This window comes from Lichenostomus cassidix, chromosome 2 (genome assembly GCF_008360975.1).
Source record: "Lichenostomus cassidix isolate B80296 chromosome 2, HeHo_3.0, whole genome shotgun sequence".
In the NCBI taxonomy this organism is placed as follows: domain Eukaryota; kingdom Metazoa; phylum Chordata; class Aves; order Passeriformes; family Meliphagidae; genus Lichenostomus; species Lichenostomus cassidix.
The window spans coordinates 149,206,004-149,228,145 of record NC_139482.1 but is presented as its reverse complement, the minus strand read 5'-3'; the positions used below and the strand labels follow the sequence as shown (position 1 = coordinate 149,228,145).

The window sequence follows — 22,142 nt, the reverse complement described above, 5'->3', positions numbered from 1 at the left end:
TCTCTTTTTCTCTCTTCTTTCAACACTTTTCTGGCTCAAAGATTTGGTCTCCTGAGAAGCAGCTGAGGGAGCTGGAGATGTTTAACCTGGAAGGAAATGATTCTCAGGGAAGATCTTTTTCTCCCTACAATGGCCTGAAAGGTGGTTGCCAACCTCTTCTCCCAGGTAACAAGTGAGAGGATGAGAGGAAATGGCCTCAAGTTGCACCAGGGGAGATTTAGGTTGGAAAATTAGGAAAAAATTCATCATGTAAAGGGTTGTCAAGCATTGGAAAAGGCTGCCCAGGGAACTGGTGGAGTTGCCATCCCTGGAAGTGTTCAAAATCACTTGAAAGATGTGATTGAACAGTCAACGTGGTGGTGGTGCTGCTTGATTAAGATTAATGATCTTAAAGATCTTTTCCAACCTTAACAACCTGGTAATTCTGCCATCTAATATAATCCCTTATTATGACTTCCTCAATTAAATGCTGATTTCTTGGATACTTTAGCTCCTTGTGACAGCTGAGGATTGGTTTTGGAAATGGTTCACTTGACTGGAGCTTTGAGGTCTTAGCTGAGCACACACCTATAGGTATTCTACTCATCTGTGGATTGTTTGATGCAGCCATTTGTATATTTTTTTCAGCATTTAAGGAGGTGCTTCTTGATATTTAAATGTCTGAGGGTTTGGGGAAGATGCACACTATTTGTATTTTCCTTCAGTTGGGGGTTAGGGTTATTTGTGGGTTTGTTTGTTGGGTTCTTTTAGGGAGTGGAGTGACTTTTAATTCAATTTACTTGTCACAGCTGTGATTACTCAATATGTGAAACAACAATGAACAGATTATTTTTAATCCTTTTTTAATCATTTTCCCTTCTTTAGTTTTTTTGCTGTTACCACAAGGCTGCAGAGTCTGAGTTGTCTGTATGGTGGAATATTTAACTCTGACTTTTGAAATCCAGATTGGTGTGAATAAGGACAAACAAGCAAAAAAAACACCATCAAAACGATCCTTTATTTCCTTAAGACTGACTCCACAGCCATCCCAATCCCAATTTCATTCAGAGGAGAGGTTTTAAGAAAAAAAATGTATATCTGCAGCACCAGAAGGAAGTAAAACAATTCCTTCCTGAAATTTCTTCAACCTGATGCTTTGCATATAACCCAAAATTATTTCATTATTAAACAATTTGTTGCAATGTCTTTAAAATTCCATAGTGCAGAAGTACTAATTTGGTTTCCAAGGGGTGAAAGAGAGGAGTCCTGAGCACTCCCATGCCCCTAACAAAGCACATGGACAATATTTGAGGCTTTAAACTTTTAGATGATGTTGGCATCTCTCTTTTTAAAAATCTGGGTGCAAAAGCCCAAGTTATTTTAGCCATTCAGTCTCCAAGCACAGTCTCCTCTTATTTATAAGAGGAAAACAGGAATGCTTGGATGAAGAAGGACATGTCAAACCTGTTGTCCATCCCTCTGCTCATTCCCAATCTCCAGCTTTGTCCTCTGTCCTCTGGCAGAAGTGTTACTGCACTGCCTGGGTGTAGAGCTCTCCTTAATGTGCTAAGTAGGAGATGCCTGATTTAAACACACGAAAAAAGGCCCTGCTGACATTTATTTACCAATTTATTTTGGGGCTTGATTCATTTGTTTGCTTTGATAAATAACCTGACTCGTTTGAAAATGTGCTACGGAAAAAGCTTGTATTTCTGCAGCCCTTCTGGGGTGTCCCTGCCCCATCATGGGTCTCTTTTATTCCTCAGATAAAAAACTCTGTTATTGCCAAATAGTTTGTTCTGTAAATTTACATTTAAACAAGAAACAAACAGAATAAGTTATATTATACCGTGACAACAAATGTTCTATAAAAATTAATTCGGTTTACCCGTCACCCTGGGGAGGTAGCCAGGCTTAAATTTGGTCTTTGACTCGTGTTCTTGACTAAAGCCAGTGTTTCTGGGTAAAATATTACAAGTGAAGTTCCAGGCTTAAAATAATTCATCTCAGCCTGAGCATTTGGTTTGGCACATCCCTGAATTTATCTCCACCCTGCCTTCATTGCCGCGATGTCCGAGCTCCCGGTATTTATTACGGTTTTAGTCAGCAGTCCTTTGAATAGCAAAACAAGGTGTGTAAAACTCCCTCAGCGTTGGCTCTGCAGGGGCAGCAGCTGTGCCAGAAGCAGCTGTAAGAGTGGTAAGAATGAGAGAGATTGCTGGGAGGTATTTTAGTCACTGTCAGGATCAGTATTTCACTCCCAAAGCAGGGCTGTGTCTCTCAGGGCAGGTCTGGAGCAGGCTGGGGACAGCAGATCAATCCTATCAGTTTTCCTGGCATCTTTTAGTTGCCCCAGCCTTGCAACACCACAGCGTTGTGCCTTTTGTTGTTCCCCAAATCTTGGTGGGGGCAAAAGGGAGCACAAAATTTATATAAAACCATGGTTTTAGTGTTAGCTCAGTGAAATTTTTCACTCGTGTTGTTGAAGTTACCTAATTACTACAGAAAAGTTCATTTATAATACAGTTAAAATTTTATTGCTGCTACTTTTGTTTTTGTTGGGTCCCAGTTATTCAGGTTTTCTGTTCTCTCCTGTCTCTCCAAATTTCTTACCTTCCCTGAAGTTCTGCCCTGGTTCACCATGAGCAGTGATGAACCATGGTGAGTTGTTTTTACAGACTGGGATTGCTGCTCTTCTCCTGCTTTTACTCATCCCTACCTCACTCTAATCCAGGCTTTACACTGAGTAGTTACCTGTTATTTCCGTGAGCTGATGCAAAACCAGAACAAATTTGGTCAGTGGAAATTGTCCAGACAATTGTTATTGCAGAAATAAGCCCAGATGAGCTCAGGTCAGGACAAGTTCACACCAGACCTTGAGACCCTGCACTGTCAGGTCAGGCCAAAAACTGTGCCTTTTGCTAAATGATGGCAAAATTCTATTTTCTGACTACTTTTCTGGCCAGACCAGCAAGCAGAAACAACAAATTTTGGTGTGACTAATTAAAAAAAAAAAATTGAAAACCCAGGTTGACCCATAGAACAAGATTGAGGCTAATTTTGGGACTGTGTTAAGAGATGAGGTGAGTGTAATAAATGACTCTGGGTTCTGCTCAGTCCTCCCAGATGTGGGAAATGATTTTGCAATAGGAAATGAATGACTGAGTGACCAACGAGTCCCAAATTAGAAATCACTTTTGAGGACCAAGCATTATAGTTCTAAAAAAGCCTCAATCCTGATGACAGTTTTGGAGTGTAGCCTCTCTTTTCTAGGGTTATTCACTTAATCTGAGGGCAAGCAACAAATGGTACTTTACTATTTATTATCTATCACAAGCAACCAAAAGATCTTCTGTAGGTTTTTGTATTGTGAAAACCTCCTTCTCTTCTTCTTCTTCTTCTTCTTCTTCTTCTTCTTCTTCTTCTTCCTTCTTCTTCTTCTTCTGCTGCTGCTGCTGCTTCTTCTGCTTCTACTTCTTCTTCTTGTGGGTATAAATAATACTGAATATTTGCACATATGTGTGTCCCTGAACAAAAAGAAGGATGTGCACTAGAGAAAATATGTTAAAGACTTGCACAGTGTAACTAAAGCTGATTTTTTTTTTTAAATTTGGGGTGTAGGCAATAGTCACTATTTTTTCATGCCTGATAAATTTGAAGTTACTCCCCTTAAAGGGAAATATCAAACGGAAAATATCATCTCAGTCATTTTTTCATGCAAAGATTCCCTTCATCCTGCCTGTTCTCCTCTTAATAAAGGATTTTCCTGCCCAAAGGATTATACTGATCATGAGCAGCTCTGAGTAATACAGATTTAACTTGGTTTATCCCCACCCTTTTGTTGTGGATTCAGTTTTGTGCTTTTGTGTGTTTCATCCCATCTTCCCAGACTGGGTTTTGCCTTTGCTTTTATAAGTGGCAAATAGACCTAAAGTGATGGAGATGATTCATGGGGGTGTCTGGATTCTGAGCAGTGTAAGGGGTTCGGTTTTTGGTTTTGGGTTTTTTTTTTTGTTTTGTTTGGTTTGGTTTGGTTTGGTTTGGATTGGATTGGATTGCGGTTTTTTGCTGGTTTTGTTTGAGTTTTGGTTTGTTTGGTTGGGTTTTTTTAGGTATTTTTTATTTTGTTGTTTTTTCGTGGTGGTTTGCTTGTCTTTGTTTTTGTGTTGGTTTTTTCTGTTTGGTTGGTTGGTTGGTTGGTTTGGTTTGGTTTCATTTGATTTGTAGGTTTTTGATTTGGTTTGGTTTGTTTTTTTTAACCTTCAGGGAGTCTCCTGGAGTTTCCTTCACTTTTCTGGTGCTTCTTCCAATTCCTCCTGCATTTCTTGATTTACCTCAAAAGATCTTTCATTGTCCTCTCCTAAGTCTTTTGATTGTCCTGTCACTGAACTAAACTATTGGGAGATTATCAAACTAATGAGAGTTAAAACATTTTCTCTTTCTCTGCCTGGCAGGGTGATATTCAAACTCTGCATCATCATCTGCACACACTGAATCCTAAATATCACATAAAAATATAATTTGTTAATTAAACTTTCCCTGTCACGAACATTGGATTAATGCTGGTGGCTCATTATTTATCTGAGGACAGCCTGGGTGGTGATCAACCACTTTGGGATGTGCAAATGGGTTTGTTGGGATTGACCTCCATAATCCAGTTTTTGAGGGATATGAGGGGAAAAGACTTTTCCTCCCCAGGGGCTACTTGAAAGCAAAGTGTGATTTGATGTGGTGTTGGATTGGGAGCTCTGGTGTTCACAGGAGAGGAAGAGGATGGTGTTGATCTCTGAAGAGGAGGGAAGAGGGACATTCCCAAAACCCAGCAAATCACTGTGGCTTTTTCCATGAAAAATGTCTCCTAGGGAAGCACAGATGGATAACAACCACCTCCAGCCATGGGAATGTTGTTTTTCACCTAAACAAGCCCCGTGGGCTGAACTCAGCTCTTGGTGGAGCAAACCTTGCTTGATTTGAGGATTCAGTGTGTTCAGAGTGGTGAATTCAACAGAAAACTCAGCAGGGCTAAAGCAACCAACCATTCCTGCCTGAGCAATTTTTCATTCCCATGCTGCCTCAAAACCTCTCTCACCATCTTCCACTTCCTCCAAGGCTGTGACAAACCAACAGGGGTGGACTCTAATCTCATGGCTCATGCAGAATGCCAAGGTTTTGTGACCTTGCCTTGTGACTATGCCTTTCAGGGACCAAATCTGAGGTCTCCAGCATGCTGTGTGTTTTCCTCCCCTCCATGCACTGTTGAGCTGTGGTGAAATCCCTGCTCCTGCCAGGAGGTTGCAAATGAGTTTCCTCTGCTGAGCATCAAATTAGAGGTGGCTTTTCTCTTTCCTTTAATATTCTCCTATTAATGGAAGGGAAAGGAAGAGTTGTGATGCTGGGTTTGCAAAGAGAGTCAGAAAAGGAGCTCTTTTTATCAGGGGTATAAAGTGAGGAGGAGGGTTGTGTGAGCAGACTGAGCTTTGGCTTTGCCTTGTAAAGATGGATATTAAAGAGCTGGCATCATTTATTAGGCCAAGTGTTGGAGTTGTAACACTAGATAAATTTCCTTCAGGTGTACAAGAGCTGTCTTGTAGGCCTAGAGCTTCTTCCAGCTCTTGTTTTGATGAAAAAAGGTTACCTCTGCCTAAAAATATCCTACATTTGTTCTCAGACCAGAACAACTACAGCATTTTGCTGTTACCTTGGAAAACGAGGGAGATTGTCCAGGCTACTCTAGAAGAAAAGCCTCTTTTTCCCTTCCCCTTTCTCCCTTTCTCCCTTTCTCCCTTTCTCCCTTTCTCCCTTTCTTCCTTTCTCCCTTTCTCCCTTTCTCCATTTCTCCATCTCCCCTCTCCTCAACAAACTGCAGCTGAAAACTCAGGTATTCCAGGTTCCCTGATGCCTTCCATGCCATTTCCATTTAAAAGCCATTCTAGCTCTCCTCAGGCACTATCTGATGGGAGGAGCAGCTTTGACATTGTCATCCATTTGAGGAAGAAATCGCTGCCTAAGGCTCTCTGTGGATTTGCAGGTCAGGAATGTGAGCATTTAACCTGGTGAGCAGAGGTGGTTCTTACCTGGGCAGTGTTTGGAAGGAATAAAAGGAAGATTGAAGGACACAAAGTCTTGTTTTTCAGCTGGTAAAACTTGGAGGTTTAGAGAAACAGGAAAAGAATTAACGCAGAATTGGAGTTGTACTTGGAAATGTGGAAAAACTTCAAGTATTTGTGTTTGGTAGCTTATGTTGCATCGAGTACTTCAAAGGGCTTCTTCAAATAAAAAATTTGGTTTTTTTGGCCCCCAAGACAAGAAGAATGTCGACCTGTTGGACAGAGTTCAGAGGAGAGCACAAAGATGCTCCAAGGGCTGGGAAATCTCTGCTTTTAGACAAGCTGGGAGAGCTGGGGGTGTTCAGAATTATTTTAATTCTCTCTCTTAACTAAATCCTGGAAATGTTTTTCTTCTCCCACCCCTCATAACCTTCCACAGGAGAGTGCAGAGCCGTGAGGAGCTTGTGGAGCTGATCAGTCTGGTTTGTTCCTCACACTCCATCTGTTTACTTCCACCATCCTAGCTCACATTCTGTTTACCTGTTGCCAATTTAACTTTTTTTTTTTTGGAAATTCCAAGGGTAGTATTTGCCTGGTTTGTGTAAGGACATCAAAACATGAAGACTGTCTAAAATACTGTATTTACTTAAAATAAGCAACCTAAAAAAAAATAATAATTCAACAGAGATGTTCTTTATCTTCATTGTGTGGGGGATTGAGAAACCCTACTGATGTTGCCAAAGCTATTTTAAGCTATGAGAACACAATACATTTGAAAGTTTAATTGCTTGCTGAATAATGTAAGCTGTCAAAATAAATACTCAAGGTCTTGCATAAAGGAGAACATTAGGAAAAGGAAAAAAAAAAAAAAGAAAAAGACAAAGCAGAAATGTGAAGTCAATCAGAAGTGGAATCACACTTTACCCCAGCATTAGCAGCACCTTTATTTCTGCACTCAGCAATTGCAGCAACAAAAAGCCAGCAAAGGTTCCAGGGGCAACAGTTTTTATTTTCTAAAGTATTTAGAAATATGTAGCTGGGTCCCACGAGGGTAACTGCTCAGTGATAACCTCCCTCTCCCAAAGCTGATGGGATTCAGGCTGCTTTTTCCTCTGACTAACCAGAAGGAACAGTTAAGCTCCATTATGCAGATGATAAAAGCTCTCACCCTGCAGGATGCAAAGGAAAAGTGAGTGGAGGGGTGGCTGTGGAAGCACTGGGATGGACAGGAGGTTTTTGAGGCACAGAGCTTGCCAGAGAGGCAGCTTGAGAAAAAAAAATCCCAAAAAACTGTTGCTTGGTTTAGTGTTATTTGTTGGTGGTTTTTTTCCTCGTTTTATTGAATTTGAGGATCAGCTTTTGGTGCATTTTCATTCTAAATAAACAAGATTGCATCAGCAGCACATCAGTTCTTAAGGCAATCCCCTTTCAGTAAGAATAATAAGGAAATCCTCTCCCTGTCCCTTTAAAAGCTAGGGAAACATAGATATCAAAGAATTTGGGGGTTTCTTTGACAGATCACTCCAATGTTGGCTGATGTTGGTGAAGAAGCATAGCAAAGTTGGCAAGGATTGATGCTCTCAGCTAATGGGAAGCTGAGCTCAGAAACGTTTAGCAAAAAACCCACAGAATAAATGAAAAATTTTCACCCTTATCCTGCCAGTGGATTTTAATTTCTAACATTTTGATTGACATTAATTTAGATTCTTAAATTCCTTTAATTAGGTTGAGCTGGTGGTCCATAATGACAGTTTTTAACAGTGAGCTGTGCACTGTGTGTTGTGTTTTCTCATGTCCTGCTGCTGCCAACAGCAGACACTTCCACTTTCCTCATTAGTCCCAGGAATGATAATTTGTCTGTGGAGAGGACAAAGAGCCATATGTCCCTCACTGCCTGCTGGAGGTGCAGTTGAGCTATCAGGGTGTAAAATCCCTGACTCCTGTGGAGGCAGAAGATGATTTCTGTGAAGCTGAGCCCTTGTGAAGGATGTTCATCCACCTCCAGGGATGGGGACTCCAAGCTTTTTCCAATGCTTGACAACCCTTCTGATCAAAAAATTGTTCCTAATATCCAATCTGAACCTCCACTGGCACAAGTTGAGGACATTTCCTCTCATCCTCTCACTTGTTACCTGGTAGAAGAGACAAATCCCCACCTGGCTACTCCTCCCTGTCAGGGAGTTTTAGAGAGGGATAAATTCCCCCTGAGCCTCCTTTTCTCCAGGCTGAGCTCCCCCAATGCTCCAGACCCTTCCCCAGCTCCTTTGCCCTTCTCTGGGCACATTTCAGCCCCTCAAAGTCTCTCTTGTCATGAGGAGCCCAAAACTGGACCCAGGTGTGACCTCCCCAGTGTCCAGCACAGAGGGACAATCCTTGCCCTGGTCCTGCTGACCACACTGTTGCTGACAGAGAATTCCAGGATGCCACTGGGATAAGGCTGTGTCTCCTCTGGTTTGTACAACCTACTTCACTTTTCAAGTATTCCAGAGAAGGATAAATGCCCAGGTCTCACTCTGATGAAGAACTAAACACTCCCTCACCACCTAAAAACATCATTCCTATTACCCAAATCTCTCTGCTCTTCTCCCAGCACAGACACACCTAAGAGGAGTTTTCCTCCACGCTCTGCTGGGTCTGAAAGGCAGGATAAGGAGTGTGACAGCTCTCTGCAAAGTGAAGGGGAATCAAAACTGAGCATTTCTAATGGGTTTTCTCTGTGTTTGCTATCAGGCCTGATCCTCATAAGTGATTTCTCTTGTCAGAGCTAAGTGGCTGTGAAAATATTTCTACTAAAATTTAGAGCTGGCACAAAGACCAGGGAGATGTGTTAGGCTGAGTCCTGCCTAGCAGCATTTTCCTATGGAGCCAGGCAGAAAATGATTGCCAAAAGGAAATGATCTGAAGAATTTTTAGAGCAGGGATGTACAGTGCAAAGCACTGCCCTGATGTGGGTCAAGAAACTCGGCAGGAATTTCCCAGGAATGGCATTTCCAGGTATGAACATTTAACTAGTGAGTTTGGAGAAGGAAAATGATTTTATTTTGTCTCTCTGTATAATTAAGGAGTAGTTAGTTAGTTCCAGCAGTACAGAGTGGAATATTTTCACTGTTCACACTTGGTGGTAAAAGAGTAAAAAAAAGATCCTGAGGAAACTCAAGACATAATCAAGATCTATTAAAAAATAAGGTGATTCTCAGTGGACCTTGTAGCACAGTCTGGTTTTCATTTTTTAAAAACGTATTTAGAGGCTGAGAAATGACTTGTTACAGAGCACAAGCCCCTTCAAGGGGGAGAAGCTCTTAAATCTATCAGGGAAAGGAGTGAAAAGAAGAGAGAGTAAGATGCTGACACCAGAAAAAATTAAAGAAAAAACTACAATTTTTTAAATAGACTTGAGTGTGCTTAACAGGAGAAACCCATCACCAAGGCTTTGCTGTGCATGTTTGACTCCACTTGTGCAATGAAAGAGAGGTTGAGCAGGGATGTGAAAGACTTTTGAACTGCATTCTTCTGAGGAGATGCTCCCAGAACAGCAGGAAATGCTCTCACCCTGTGAAGATGGGCAGAGGCTGGAGGTGAACAGGTCTCCTCTCCTCCTGAGAGGGATTCACACCTTTCTGCAGAGGTGTTTTCACTGAGCTGGTCACACAAAAATGCTCTTTAGTCCACCAGGACCTACATCTGCCTGTATTTGACTGGAATATTCCAATTTTTGGTAACTGTATCCAGATATATTCATTTCTTTATTTTATTACTCCACTTTCTTTTTCATTTACAAAATTTATCTACCACTATATCGCCAAATAATTTAGTAATATTTGCAGAATATGGGCTAAATAATGTTTTTTGATGATGAACTGGAAGCCTTTCTCCCACCTCTCACTTTCTGATCCCCCACCATGTCACCAGTTGTGTTTTCCCTCCTGGACTGAACTGAAAATTTAATAATGTCAAATGTCTCTTTATGCTTCTGCTACATCACAAATTATCTGCAATGCTTCTTTGGATCTTCCTTTTATTAGTCACAAGGTGGGTCATGGCAAGCTGCAATTAAAGGGTGGAACACAAATTTCAGGAGGATAAAGGAGAGCAGCTGGAAATGAGTAAGAGAATTTGTAAAAAGGCCAGAAAGGTGTATTCTGGAGAACCCTGCTCCCTTTTTTGTTGTCAGACTTGTTGGATTATAAATAGAAGACAATGGAATGCAACGTCCTACAGAAACCGTGAATAATGAGATGGATGATGTACAGGAGCAAGTGGAGGTCACAGAGATAAACTATAATAACGCCTGAATTTATTGGGGAGGGGAAAATGAGTTGGAAATGACTTTGGCCGGCTTCTTGTTTGAAATGGTAGGAAAACAAGATGTATAAATCCTGAAAAGCAAAAGTTCAATTCAAGACAGCGGCGCAAATCGAGAGTAATTCCATTAAAGGTAATGGAATTACGTCAGGGTAAGGCCGGAGGTAAATTCAGACCCAATTACATCTTGGTCCTAAAATGAGATTTCGATATTGTTTTACAGCATTTGGAGTGCAGGGAGAGCCCAAATGAGAGCAACATTTTGCTGTCCTGGGTGATGCTCCAAAGAACCTCCAACCCCAACTGACAAAGCACAGAAAACAGGAGAAAAAGAAGCAGAAATTAGTTCTGAGTGCAGCAGAAAGGGGAACTGGAGCTGAAAAGAAGCCAAAATGTTAAAACAGAAGTAACCTGGCTCGTTAGTGTGTTTTAGAAATAAACTATGAAAGGAAAAACAAGTGCTGTGCTCTCTGTGGGAGCAATGTGCACCTGGTCAGTGCTAGCAGTGTTGAGGAAAGCTTGTCCTTGGAGTCAGATGTGGAATAAAAAACAAAAAAAAATAGTGTGTTGAAAGGGACAGCTGATGTGAGACAGTTGAATATTTGGCTGGAAGGGAGCAGGCTTTGGTGACCTCAGGTTTTTGATCTTTGGAAAAAAGAATAAAAATAGAATCTGACAGAAAATGCAGGATAGGTAAAGATCTCCTTTTTAAGGTTATTTCCTCAAGATTTTAAAAAAATCTTTTTGTTCCTCTAGTCAACATCTGAACAAATATCAGCTAGTGCAGTCACAATGTTAAAATTCATCTTATCATGTAAGGAATAGTTATTTTCTTTAACCAAAAAAAAAAAGAAAATCGATTTTGCTGAATAGGGAACATGCAAAAAGCCAGCATATATTAAATAGGCTTTGGTATGGTCAGTACTTTCTCCTGAACCCACAGTTTTATTATTTTTTTATTGTTATTGCTCAACATCTGTGTGGCTTCAGAGGGACTCTAAGATGCTCTGCATTTCTAACAATTAACTGAAATACCTTGAATTTCCCCCAAACATCCCATCTGCAAACAGATTTTCTGAAGAGAGACAGCAGCTGTTGCTGAACTGCTGGGCTCTTCTAGCAGGGAATGTTCACTAAACTCTGGTAAACTTTTTATGATCTCCAGTTTATTGTCCTGGACAGTACCAGGCTGCTTGGGAAATAGTAAAAAGTGTTAAAAATCAGCTTTTCAGGAAGGGAAGGCAGAAGGGAAGAGGGATATTTCTGCAATATTTTCACTCTATTAAGATAAAAAGGTTCTTACTCCCTGATCAGGTTCCTTGCTACACATCCAGACATTTGCCAAGTTGATTTTGCATCATTGTTCGAAAGCTGCTGCTGTGGATTGCTGGTTTTATTTTCTGTCCTCACTGAGACAACACCAAAGACCTTTCTTTGCAGTTATCTCTGACATCTTCCAGCCTCCAAAATAATGATAATAATGAAGCACACTTCTGAAGTGGCATTAAATTAATACATTTATGCAGGAGATTGATGTGGAGTAATCACAGGAATACAGCTGATCCAGCAAGTTCCTCTATGGAGGTTTTTAGGGCAGATAAGATCCTGCAGTGATAGAGATTTTTTATCTTCTGTAACAGATAGTAAAAGGGTCCTTTTCTCTAAGAAAAAGGGGTGGCTGCAGCTGTGTCTGGGACCACTGTGGCCACCATGGTCTGATGAAGTTTATTAGAGGAGACCAAAACCCCAAACTGCCCAGCTAAAAGTTGGTTTAACAGGGTGGGATGTATGGGCAGAACATTCCTTTTTGGGAATGCAGCTAAAAATATCAGTTCTCTTAGCTGTTCCACCTAGTGATGACTTAATTTCTTTTAATTTTTTATCATTAATAAGGGAAAGCAGATAATCAGGAAGCAGTGATTTTTGATTTTTTTCTAAAAAAACTTTATTTTATTTAAGTTGCGTGGTTGCTTCAGGGCTTTCCAAATATTTTGATAAACTTTGGGTTTTTTTTTGGTTTTTTTTTTGTGTTGTGGCGTTGGTGGTTTTTTTTTGGTTTCTTTTTTTTTTTGTATTTTTTTGGTGGTCTGGTTTTTTTTGTTTGTTTGTTTGCGGTTTTTTGTTTGTTTTTTGTTTTGGTGGTTTTTTTGGTTTTTTGGTTTTTTGGTTTTGGTTTTGGTTTTGGTTTTGACCAGAGATAACCCTGAGTCACCCTTGGAACAAAGTGGTTGGGAAAAAGGTGATAACTTCTGGGAAAAGCATCAATCCAGAGATCTGAGCAGAGCTCAACTCATCACAACTCAACACAGTGTTGGCTGGAATGGTTTTCTGGATGCCATCTGGGCAAACAACAACAACTAGGTCAGCTCTGATCAGCCTTCTGGGATCCTCAAGTGACAATAGACCTCAGTTAAGGAAAATAGTGGAATTAATTAATATTTTACCATTTCCCCATGCTGACTTCTTGCCTCCAGTTTCCTTACCTTTTCATCTTCTCAACAATTTTGGGATTAGGGGAAGAGATTCAGGTGAATGCTCCAGCCATGGCAGAATTTGTGGGTTGACAGCAGAAGTGTTTTGTGATGTTCTCTGTGCAGGAATCCTCAGCCTGGAGAGAAAAAGAGCTTTAAGGGCAGCAAATCTAAAAAATGGAGGTGGGGATGTCTAAAACAGGACTTCCTAAAACAGAAGGCTGGACAAAGTTAGGAGAATAAAAAGCAGATTTATTTATTAAAGGCCTTCAGGTACATTTTGGGCAGACAGAGCTACTCAATAGGCTACACCCAAAATAGACAGCAAGTCATGAGTTCTTCACATTTTATAAATTCTGTCCATTAACATATCAGCCTTAATCCTCCAATTACACCTGCAGGTGATGATGTCAGCTACCCCAAGCTTTCTCCCCCCAGTTCACTGTTGTTTGCATATTTTGGGGCTCTGAGGCAGCGAAATGTCCTTGAATTTTCCAACTGAGAAGAACTGTTTTGTCTAAAATCCTGGGAACAGATGTTTTTAGCACTTTATATGGAGCCTAGAGCTGCACAGCAAAACTACAGACACATGAAAAATAGAAGCTAAAAATCAGTTAAAAAATTAGCCAAAATTAAGGTATCAGTGGTGTTTCTAAACCCAGGCACTAAATTCCTACAGGTTTTAAGTAAATAGAGAGCCACACTGTGTTTTGGTACCTCCAGTGCTGGATAAGAGGTGGCTGGCTGTGTGGCTTGGGTGTCACATGCATTAGTAGTTATGAGCCTGAATATCACCCAGTGTTTGTGTTTTGTTCAACTGGGAGGAATCCTGAAAAAAAACAAACCAAGGACTGGTTTGGGATATCTGATATTGACTGATTTTAATTTTATTAAAATTTGAAATTTTAATTTCAATGGTTTTATTCAGAAAGCTCTGGGATTATTGATTCAGATCACTCAAAAGCAGCCCAGAAGTTTGGGGTTAACATGTGCCTCCTGTTGCTACCACAGCACACACCAACTGAGAGATTTTAGTGAGCTGACAAGGAGGGAAAAATCTCTTTCTGCTTCTTCATAATAGCTGAGCCATCACCATTTACCCAAGATCTCATGTGTCTGAAGTTCTCCAGATTTTCATTGTACTCCAGAAGTCCATTTTCAGCTGAACAAACTCTCCTGTCCATTTGGGAAAGAAAAGGAAAAAAAATATATTTAGGATTACTCCCTTTAGCTTCTTGCATTTCAGCCTGACCCTGTTTTGATGTAAAATCCTTTTATTTTAAAAGGAAAGGTCAGTCACATGTTTCAGTACCATCTCTGCTGTGGTTCTTTGGTCCTTTAATGGATATTGCTGCTGAATTCATTTAGGGAACTTGTCAGCTGGATCCATGTGCTCAACTTTCTGGCAGCTGTTGCAAAAACTTAACCATTTTGTATGAAAGCCTGGTTTTAAGCACTAAGGCTGCTCCATCTGCTCTTATGGTGCACTGAGTGTGCCTTTCTCTGTTTTCTCCTCTGTTTTGGGTCCCTACCTGCACAAATGCAATGTGATTTTCAATATGTAATTTCCTACCCTGGTTGCATTCACAATGGCTCATGTTGAAGCAAGGCGACAGAGAATGAGTCTCTGGAATTTTTTATTCTGCACATGAGCCTCGATTCAGGGAGAGGAGAAACATTATTGATCTTTCATCAGGTAATTTTCTTTCAAGCACCTGCATTGGACTTTTAACAGTGGTTCTTAAGCTGAATCTGTTTTCCTCCTGGAGAACAAATTTGCTATCAGCAGCAGAGGTTTCTGATAATGGGGCTTACAGCTTTCACATTTGAATGGATTGGAACACTTGGATATTTCCCTTGGCCCTCCCTGTAAACAGAGAGTTGCTGTATCTGAGTTCATTAAATGCTTCATCCATTGCCTTCTGCCAGCAGAATCTTGCTTTACCTGAAACAAACCTGGGAGCCTGGTGATTTGTAATGGACTTCCTCAGGTCTTTTATTCTGTTTGTTTATCCCTTTATTATCTATTTGTTTCGTACCAGGGCAGTATCTCTTTGAAGTTTAATTTTTTGGACGACCAGTGGTGCATTTTAATCGCCACAAGTCCTCCTGGCCACAAGGATTTTTGTCGTGGACCAGGGATGGTGATTTGCACAACTCCTGTAATAGCAGTGCCTTTTGGGTGCTAGTGCAAAATTTATTGCCCCACAAAATGGGGTCTTCATTCACATGGCTGCTCTGGCGAGTGTTTTATGGGCTAATAAAGTGCCTTGTGTTTTTGTAATCTAAGTGCTCCTCTGCTTTATGGTCTGATGTCACTTGCAGGGTGGTGGGGAAGAGCGACTTCTGGCACGCTGGAAATTATGCATTATTGTCACCTGAGAGCCTGAAGGATCTTTAAAGTAATGAAATGTGGGGCTGATGAGCAGAGAAGTCACACTGGTGGCATTTCTTTTAAGATTTTGCCTGTTTTGGAAACTTAATAATTCCTAAAAAGAGACAGATACATCTATCTGCCTGCTAAATTAAAGTGTTGCTTCAAAAAGCAGTGCCAAGGAGAGGGAAATGTAAGGTGAATGGAAAGGACAATGAAGGAGAAAGAAAAGTACTCAGAGATTTAGACTCTGTATTTTGAGAGTGTTGCACTCTGTGCGGGATAAATATATTAATTTGCCTTGTACTTCACAGCTTGCCCTTCTGTTCAGAAAGTGGCAGAGATGTCAGATTTAAAGAGCCATATGAAGTATAAGGGATAGAGCAATAGGTGGTAAGTAGGCTGCTGAGATCCATTTCTCTTCCCAGCACAATTCCTTCTAGTCATCTCAGTGCTTTTGAGAACAAAGTGCAATATGAAAACAAATAAAACCACAACAGAAAGCCCTGCTCTCGAGCAAACATATTTTAAAGCTGATTCCTGCCTTATATTATGTTCGCATTTTTCTGTTCTCCTGTCTTTTGCTTAAAAAAAAAAATAAAAATCAGAAAAAATAGATCTTGGCACAAGTGCCTCAAGGGAGTGTGTTCAGAAAGCACCAGCACTGTTACCAACATCGACTTTTACGCTTCACTTTGTACTTTAAAATGTCTCTTTCCTCCAGCTGACCTCCCTATCTGCATAGCACTGCACTCCAAAATCCCTTCCAGCAGAGGAAGAGGTGGAGGAGAGAGAGAAAAAACAAAGTTGTGCAGCACTTGATGGTCACTCTTGCTGTGGAGTCGAGGGAGCTGGTGAGGAACAGACTCAGAGTGAGCAAAAATTGCTCTGGTTAGAGCAGAGATCCCCAACCCACAGCACGTGGAGCACTCAGAGCTCTTCTCAGCAGCAATGGAAGTGATCACCTTCAGAAGGAGTCATGGAGGTAATTTTTTTTCTGTCTGAAGCAGCAGCAGTTTGCAACTTCCCATCCTGGTCCCAATATTTTGTACCTGGCAGGCTGAGAACTACAAGCCTGGCTCAGGACATGATAATGGGTGTACAAGTGGGATGAATTTTAGGTGGGTGAGGAAGTGGTTTGGACATCCCCTGTCAGGAGAATTGTGATCAGAGGGCCAGAGTGAGAAGTCCTGCTGTCTTGGCCTCAGCTGCTGGAGCTGGACAGGTGAAGAGTGTGAGTTTTTATATTAAGACCATGTTTTCTGGGGACAGGAAGGGGTGTGTTGTGTACTGAGAGGTCAAAAAAAAAAGCTTTTCTGTTTAGAAGGATATGGACTCTTCGGTTGAGCCATGTTTGAAGCAGGACCTGTCTGTGAAAATGCATTTAAATCCTAGGGAAATAAACCCAAAATCATCATGTCCCATCTGAGTGGAGTTCCCGATGGAAAACAAAGAGATGTCTAGAGAAACCCAAGTTGTGGGATTCATACACATCTGTCTTGGAAGCCAAAAGCTCTGCCATTGCCTCTGCCAGTGATGGTACCAAGCAAATCAAATAGATCAGAAGCTGGCTAAATATTGGATTTCTTCTGCTGTTACTTCACTGTTAGTGGAGTTTGCATCATTTTCAGCACCTCTTGTAAATACCAGTCCATTTGCATTGCACACACAGCTTAAATAATTGATATTTACAGTGCAATATTTATTAACATCAGTGTGGAGGTTTATGAAGTCCTTTTACATTGCCTAAAAGGTGGATTTCTAACAAACCTGCTGTCTGTTAGAACAAACTCGTGCAGTTGTTTTGAAACATTATCTTCATATTCTCCATTAAGAAAACCAGTGTGTATCAAACCTTCCTCCGGTTTGGTTGATGAACTTTACAGTGACATTTCCTTGATTTATAATCTGGGATGGAATTGGGGATCAGGGTAACAAATGTGTTCCTCTGCTGAGCTTCTTCCTCCTGAACCCCACAGCACCCAATTCCTGCCATGGCTGCACTCAAACCCACCATGTCTGCAGTGCTCTGGATATTTGTCTGCTGACTCTTAAAGCTGATTTTCTTGGAGATGATAAACCACCTGGCTTTGCTCTTTGGACTGCAAAAGAATTGCTTGGTCATTGCCTTTCTGTTTAGATTTCCTGCTGGTCCAGGGGTGGACATTTTTCACGGCTCTATGAGACAGCCTGTTTGCTCCACATTGACAATTCCAGTGGCACAATTGCTGCTAATGCCTTTTCCTTCTCACTTAAATCCTGATGGAGGAACCGGCTTTAGGCACATCACTTAATTTAAGCATACACACAGGAGCATTTGGGCTTTAATGCCCCTAACTAGAAATACACAAATAACCACAGCCAGCTGAAAAGCGTCTCGAGCTGTTTGTTCGCCTTTGATTTCTTGCTCACTTCACAAAATAACAAAACTCATCGCAGTTGTTTGAGTGAAACAGATTCATTTTTCAATTAAAAGTGCCTGGGTTTAAGCAATGGTTTTTGGTTTTGTTTTTTGGTTTTTGGTTTTTTTTAATGGAACATATTTTCTGGGATGAAAATGCCTACATTTCAGAAATAGATGTGATTTTTTCCCTGTTTCTCAGATATTTGCTCTGCTCTCGCCACTGAAAAAAATTTGGTGGCAAGAAAACACATGAACCAGCAAAAGCAACTTTTAAAATTCAGAATAAAGCCTAAAAAAAAAATCTACACCTCTCTTCACCAAAACTTTTCATCCTCCAAGTACTGGCTCTTTTATTAACCATAGTTCCATTGTAATTTCTCAAGGAGAGCTGAAGCAATCGATCATTCATTCACATCCCTAAAGCACCCTTCATCCCTGCTTTTCACAGTGCCCTATTGAGTATTGAATGCATGTTAAATGCTAAAACCAAGAGAGGGAGTCTGGGAAGTTTAATAGACTACATTAACCTGCAGTGCTCTTTGTCTCCTGTCCATTTGTCCCTGTCTTTCCTACATACATGTGTGCGTGTGCAGGACACTTTCTGGCACGTTTGTCTACCCTCAAAGCAATGTTTGTGACAGAAATTAAGAGCAAACTTATTTAAACAGATACATCAGTCATCATTTTTAACTTATTGAAGTCCTTGGGATTTGTTATATTTTGGGTTTTGTGTTCTGTGACAGGCACGTTGTAAGAGGAGTTTGCATTTATTGGAGTCCACACACAAATAGGTTTGAGGATTAAACTAAGAGAACATCCACATCTCTGGAATTCCAGGGAAAGGGGACATTTTCATCAGAGAGTCACAGAATGCTTTGGGTTGGAAAGGACCTTAAAGATCACAGAGTTCAAACCCCCCTGCCATGGGCTGGGACACCTAACACCAGTTTCAAACACTCTTTTACAGTATATAATTCTTTCTCTCTGTTTCTGGACCACCTGCAGGACTCAGAAAGCCTTCAGTTCTCCCCATCTCTCACCAGGAGCTGACAGGCTCTGTTAACTCCTGAAACAGAACAATAAAAGCAGCAAAACCCTGAGCTTTCCTTGCTCAGAATCACCAAACCACAGAACGGTTTGGGTTAAAAGCAGCCCTAAAGACCATCGACTTCCAACCCTGAAAAACCTGGAAAGACATCTCCAATCCAAGCTTCAGCAAGGAACTGCAGCAAATCCCTGGAAGGAAGGTGTGACAACAACTCTGTGTGGGTTGTGTGTCACTAAAGTTGTTTCCCATTATTGCTGCAGGAACCTCAGGCTGAGAATTGCTGCGGGAAAACATCACAGTGACCTTTCCGTGACAGATGCTGAGCCTTGGTCCACTCTTCACTGCAGCAATGTGAAAAGCACGACGGAATTAGAAAGCCCTGGCAGAGCAATCAGAGTTGGTCACAGTTTGGTGCCAATTTATCTCGGGGCGCTAAAAGGATTATCGGGGCAATTCTGGAAACTTGGTGAATATTAAGAGCTCACGGAGGTCCTTGGGCTGGGAAGGGAGGGATCTGTTTGCTTTTTGCAGAAATCTGGTGCAGGAGAATGGTTTACCTCAGTGCAAGAGTGGTTAAAAAGGAATAAGCAGTTTATCAGCACCTGGAGGGGAAAAAAAAAAAAATTTCACTATCATGATCAGTAGGCACCAGGGTTCATCCAGATGAAATTATGGCAAATTAAATTAATTTCTGTCTCTCATAAGCTAAGAGGCTTACTGCATAATGAGGGAGAGGGAGGTGTAATACATCTCAGTGCTAGCAAGGTGGTTACAAAGGATTCCAGGGGCTCTTCCGTCAGAGAATAAAGTGAAACTTTCAAAATTAAAACTTACTTGGGAATACTATGGGTGGGGGAATGAAAAAATAATGTGAGAGGTGAGTGATGGCAGTGACATTGTTGAGCTGCTCCCCGTGGGGTCCTGTTTTGAGAGCTGTCAGCAGTGACTTGACAGATGGAGTCTGAGGCGAGGCTGAACTAATCTGGAGGTGATGCAGGGTTAAGAAGGAAGCTCTTAGAAACTGTTCTGGAGATAATTTAGCTGAAAACCACAAATCTGAATTGCTGGTGGTGGTTAATGAGTGACTAGCTGTCTGCAGCTGGTCAAACCCTGCAGGGGAGCAAGCGTTCACCTTATTTCAGTAATAACTGCTTCTTGATTTATTATTATTTAATTTTAAGAAGCCATGATAAAAAGGGTGCTTAAAAATAGGTATTGAAAAAGCCATGAAAAATTTTGCTAAGGCTGGCACTTCTGTGATGAAATTTGTGAGGGCTGCTGACAGAAATTCGTGTGTTTTGATGCAGAGCCACTGAAGAACAGAACTGCAAACCCTGTTCCTCTCTGGAGAAGGTATTTCACCCGTGTCAGGTGGGTTTGAAATACCTCCCCTTCTTTTCCCACACAGCCACAGACCATCCCCTGAGCTCCTGCAAGAAAAATAGTGCCACGTCTCCTAATACTTTCAAGTGACAGGCAAATTGGAAATCCATGATGCTTTTATTTTAGAATATTGTGTGGCTTGAAACCTGGAAGCAGCAGTCCGTATTTCTCCTGGCTTTTACTCTGCTGGATGATTTAGACCTATGCAAAGGGCTTTGCTGACAGATCAGAATTAGAGCTCTTATTTTGCTCTGTTGTAAACTATTCCTCAACATGCACAATTAGGTCTTGAAGAAGAAAAAGTGGGGGGAAAAAAGGCTGAAAAAGTCAGTTTGGAGCCAGAACAAGTAGATTTAAGCTTTCTTCCTTTGATAACTGTAACAGCATGGTAAATATACTTCAGGGCTTGGTGAAACTTAGTGAAACAACTTAGGCCAGTTTGGATGGGGCCCTGAGGATCCTGATCTAGTGGGTGGCACAGGGTTTGATTTTTAGGTTGCTTTCAACCCAAACCATCCTATGATGCCGTGATTCTAAAAAAAATAACCTTTCCTCCTAGCTCATCCTCCTTCTTTGTTTACATCTGCAATAAATGCTTAGAGGTGAGAGATGCCCCATGCTGAAACAGAGCATGCCAGTGGTCCTTGATGGAGAAGATGTGTGCTAATAATGGAGGGGAGACAAACAATGCCATGGGTGAGGGGTTTGGTGTTAACACCTTTGAAATGGGTTTCAATGTCTCTGTTAGCTTCAAGCAGCAGGTTTGTTGTAGAACCCACACAGTTTGACTCCTGAAGCAGACAAGTGGGTCTGCACAAGCCTGAGCTTTGGAACTTTGAGGCAAAATGACGAGTTCAAGGGGGAATATGTGGTAGGTGGACTCTCTCCCTTTATTCAAATAAAGTTGCAGGACTCCTCTGTCTCCTTTATGCACTCTGATTTTTCACAGCAGGATTTTCTGTGTATCCTGGAGAATGAGGTTTGGGGCTTTCTGTGGGCAGAAAAGTCCAGAGATCTAAGGCACCAAAAGTTTCCATCCTATAGGTTTTTCAGCTTCCTCATGATGGGAAGAGGAAGGGCAGGCACTGATCTATTCTCACTGGTGAGCACTGAAAGGACCTGAGGGAATGGCTGGAGCTGTGTCAGGGGAGGCTTAGGATGGATATCAGGAAAAGGTTCTTCCTCCAAAAGGTTGTTCAGCACTGGAACAGCTCCCCAGGGAATGGTCATGGCTCCAAGCCTGCCAGAGCTCAAGAAGAGTTTGGACAACACAGGATGGGATTGTTGGAGTTGTCCTGTGCAGGGCCAGGAGCTGAACTTGGATGTTCTTCATGGGTTGTTCTTCTTGGATGATCTTCATGGGTTCAGTTGGGTCCCTTCCAGCTCAGGATATTCTCTGATTCTGTGGTTCTGCTGTAGGATCATCCTGGCTGTGTGGGATACACCAGAATGGTTGGTCACCACTCAAGTCTGGACTTCTCTGCATCATTTTTGGAGGTGCTGCCGAGGGTTGGAGTGGGAGCTTCAAAGTTTGTTAGAGAAGCTCCTGTTGAGTCACAAGGGGCAGAAAAGGACCTCTTTGCTTTCTAAACTCCTCAGAGAAGAGCCTGGGGCAGCTGGATCCAGGCCTATCCCCAGACTTTGTCAACAGTCTAAGTTTTACAACTTTGTCCCTCAGATTTTAATCAGATCTATGAATCTAAAAATGGATTATTTATTGTGATAAATGATTATATAAAAGAACTCGATCAGAATTATTTATGACGCAGCATAAAAGCTAAAACTACTACTCTAGTATCAGATAGGATAGTGCATTATATCAAAGCAATATTAAAGGAATTATATTTAAGCTACCAAAACAAACACATAGAATCCTTAGAATCCACTGCTGCTCCAGGGCTGTCCCTGTGGGCAATGCAGGAGGTTTTATCTGCATGTGTTTGTGGTTTGCTGGGTCCTATCAGTACCCACAGCCCTCAGTCCTTCACAGAATCCATCTGTAAGACAAGAAGATGTTGTGTGGTGCAAATGATTCTCCTCTGCACATTTGATGCACTCTCATGCATTTCTGTCTCCAGCAACAATGGAATAAATGTAAATGCAGCTGCTCAACCTACTTCTGCCTGAGCCACAG

The 22,142-nt window shown here is 41.4% G+C and overlaps 1 protein-coding gene and 1 long non-coding RNA gene across 8 annotated transcripts in view; both read left to right on the top strand.

The window, feature by feature from the left end:
• TSNARE1 (t-SNARE domain containing 1) overlaps positions 1–22,142 on the top strand; it is a 442,869-nt gene that overhangs the window by 169,021 nt on the left and 251,706 nt on the right. The window lies entirely within an intron of this gene.
• LOC146442492 (uncharacterized) lies at positions 5,620–9,143 on the top strand. The gene is made up of 2 exons (XR_014850290.1): positions 5,620–6,016; positions 6,114–9,143. It is a non-coding gene; the product is annotated as an uncharacterized LOC146442492 (long non-coding RNA).